The following is a 3,656-nucleotide window of genomic DNA, read 5'->3' as shown; positions in this document are numbered from 1 at the left end:
ACAGTTTCCATTTGCTTGAGATGAAAAGTTTCCCTAATATGTTATTATAAAAATGTCTAAGCATGCAAAAAAGTTGAAGGAATTGCATATGACATCTATATACCAACCACATAGATTCTACAATTTCACTGTTATATTTGCTTTATTACATATCTATTGCTCTATCCAAATTTCTGCTCCCTAATCAATTCATCTTTTTAAACTTATTTCAAAGTATACTTTTCCCCTAAATTCTTCAAAATATGTATCATTAACTGTTGTTCAGTATTTGCTTATAGCTCCTTTTAAAAAGAAAAACTTGCATATAACGTAATTCACAAATCTAATGTGTATCATTTTCTGAGTTTTGACAAGTGAAAACACCTGTGCAACTTCAACCTTTACCAGGATATGGATGAGTGTTCACATGCAAAAGCATCAGTATTTCAGAAAATAATTTCTTGCTTTTTGAATTGTATAGTGCCTTTGGGAATTCTCTAATCCAAGTTCATGAAATAAATATCCAGAATGCACACCTAAAATTAGTTTGTGGCTAAATATTTCCATGGATTGTCTGAATACCTGTGTTAATTTAAAATAGGCTTACATTTTATAGTTGTCTTCTGAGCAACACTGTGCCATTTTCAGTGTGGAAGGCACTTAGGGAGTAAACAGAGATCATTAACACACAGTAATTTGGTAATGTAATGAATATGCCTAGCTATGATTGTCATTTAAACTGAAGAGCTGACTAGGACACTAGAATTTAAGCAGTCTGGACTAGTGTTCTGTTGACACTAAACTCCTGGGAATGGTCTGCAAATTTTTTATGTTGTAAGGGGGTTGCAGCAGGGGTGAAAAGAGAAAAAGTATGCTGTGATGTTGTGTTTTAGCAAAAGGACAGATAGTATTACCTAAAAAAAAGTTTAGAAAAGTAACAGGTAGATATTTATTATTATTAATACACTTTTCAAACAAGTACTTTGAAAACAAAATATGAGATAAATTTTACAAATTCTTTTGAGAGCAGAGAGAGATTTCTGTTTTTAACAAACAGGAACACCTTCTATCCCTTTATGGTGCTGGGCAGTCAGTAGGTAATTATGTATTAGAAAGTGTGTGCCATTATGAACATAAGGAGAAAGGCATATCTAGTGAAAGCATATTCATTTCTCTACCTAATTTATCTGATGATTATAAGATGTTATATGGCTTTTAGAAGGGACAATTTGTTTCTCTTTATCCTGACCATTAACCGATGCCATAGGAAAGCTTTATAGTAGAGCAAAGACCATCTCATAGGAAAAGAATTAAACTGTACATATAAAGTGAAATCTTATTAAAGAAAACCACAATCAAAAACCTTTCAGTACACATACCATAGTAAAGTGAAGATCTACTGTGTTTTCAAGAATGTTGGAAAACATACCAGCTTATTATTTATCCAATAACTACTGGGAATCAAAGCACAGGAAGCATGATTCTTCATTTGGCTTCCTCTAAAGCAGAGCCTAAGATAAGAATTTGAGTGCATGTCTCCTATGTTCGCAGCAGAACTATTTACAATAGCCAAGACATGGAAACAACCAAAACGTCCATCGACAGATGAATGGATAGAGAATATGTGGCATGTATATATTTATACACACACACACACACATGCGTGAGCACACACACAATGTATTACTACTCAGCCATAAAACAGAATGAAATAATGCCATTTGCAGCAACATGGATGGACCTAGAGATTATCATACTAAGTGAAGTAAGCCAGACAGAAAAAGACAAATACCATATGATATCACTTATAAGTGGACTCTAAAATATCACACAAATGAACTTATCTATGAAACAGAAACAGACTCACAGACATAGAAAACAGACCTGTGGTTACCAAGGGGGAAGGAGGCTGAGGGAATGAAGGACTGGGAGTTTGGGGTCAGCAGATGCAAACTATTATATACAGAATGGATAAACAACAAGGCCCTACTGTATAGCACAGGGAACTATATTCAATATCCTCTAGTAAACCATAATGGAAAATAATATGAAAAAGAATATATATAGGTATAACTGAATTATTTTACTGCACAGCAGAAATTAACACAACATTGTAAATAAACTATATTCCTATTAGAAAAAAGAATTTGGGTGCATATCACTTATTGAAGGAATGCTTTCAGGAAACGGAAAAGCAGGGAAGCCAGACTGGCCAGGGGAAGAGGCTGAGTGAAGATATGGTCTCAGGTAGCTCTGGAGGATATTATACCGCACAGTTGATTCCACCTTAAGGAAAGAGGGAACCAACTTTTGTAAACCAGTCAAGTCAGGCTACTTCAGCATGTGGGGAAATATTGGGTTGGTCAAACAATTCGTTCAGGTTTTTCCATAAGATGTTATGGAAAAACCCGAACGAACTTTTTGGCCAACCCAATATAACATTCCTGGTGAGGTTGCTTCTGTGTAGCCAAGGGAAATTCTACCAAGAAGGGGCAGCTTTGAGCAGTTAACAGCCAACACTCACAATGATGGGGGCTGTTGTAACCAGCTGGTAATGGGATGCGGCCAAGCCACCAGCAGAGCCCGTTGACAGCATGGAAACAAAAGAATTATTATAAAAGGATTATTTTTACAATCTCCTATTTCTGAAGTCACATCTTTGTAATTATTGAGGAAAAATTTGCTATAGATCTTGGTCCTTGGTGATAGTATGATCTCTCGGTTTTCAAACAATTCATCAGTATGTCAAGGTGGAGTTTATAACGAATGAATCCACACACAGAAATCTTGTTGGCAAATTGTGAATAGTGGTAGCTCTCATTTATTTATGTAGCTCTCATTTATTTATTTATTTGTTTATTGCTGGTGTCTAATCACTTAAAATATATAAACTGAATTGTAGTATTATCATACCCATTGAATAATGTAGTAATGAATTACAAAAACCTAAGGAAATGTATGGATAAAGTCATGGTGCATTATTATTATGAATATATAGATTTCGTTGACATTTAAATTTTGGAATTACATTTAATCCAAAAAGATCAGGTCTAAAATATTCTAGGTCAAAGATAGTCTACTATCCTTTCTCCTCCCTTGAAATTTATAGTTGAACAGGTGATATATTCAGACAAATTATTATGTTATATGAGATGTGTATGGAGAGAGAGATTAGGAGAATTCAAAAAATTTTTCACAGAAAGGGAACCCTCCTACACTGTTGGTGGGAACGTAAGTTGGTGCAGCCACTGTGGAAAAAAGTATGGAGTTTCCTCAAAAAACTAAAAACAGAATTACCGTACGATCCAGCAATCCCACTCCTGGGCATATATCCAGACAAAACTATAATTCAAAAAGACACATACACCCCTATGATCACAGAGGCACTATTCACAATAGCCAAACATGGAAACAACCTAAATGTCCATCAACAGATGAATGGACAAAGAAGATGTGGTACATATATACAATGGAATACTGTTCAGCCGTAAAAAAGAATGAAATAATGCCATTTGCATCAACAATGGATGCAACTAGAGATTATCATACTAAGTGAAGTAAGTCAGAAAGAGAAAGGCAGATACCATATGATATCACTTATATGTGGAATCTAAAATATGACACAAATGAACCTATCTATGAAACAGAAACAGAATTATGGATATAGAGAACAGATT

The sequence above is a fragment of the Kogia breviceps genome, chromosome 6 (genome assembly GCF_026419965.1).
Source record: "Kogia breviceps isolate mKogBre1 chromosome 6, mKogBre1 haplotype 1, whole genome shotgun sequence".
Classification (NCBI taxonomy): Eukaryota; Metazoa; Chordata; class Mammalia; order Artiodactyla; family Physeteridae; genus Kogia; species Kogia breviceps.
This window is presented reverse-complemented; position numbering follows the sequence as displayed.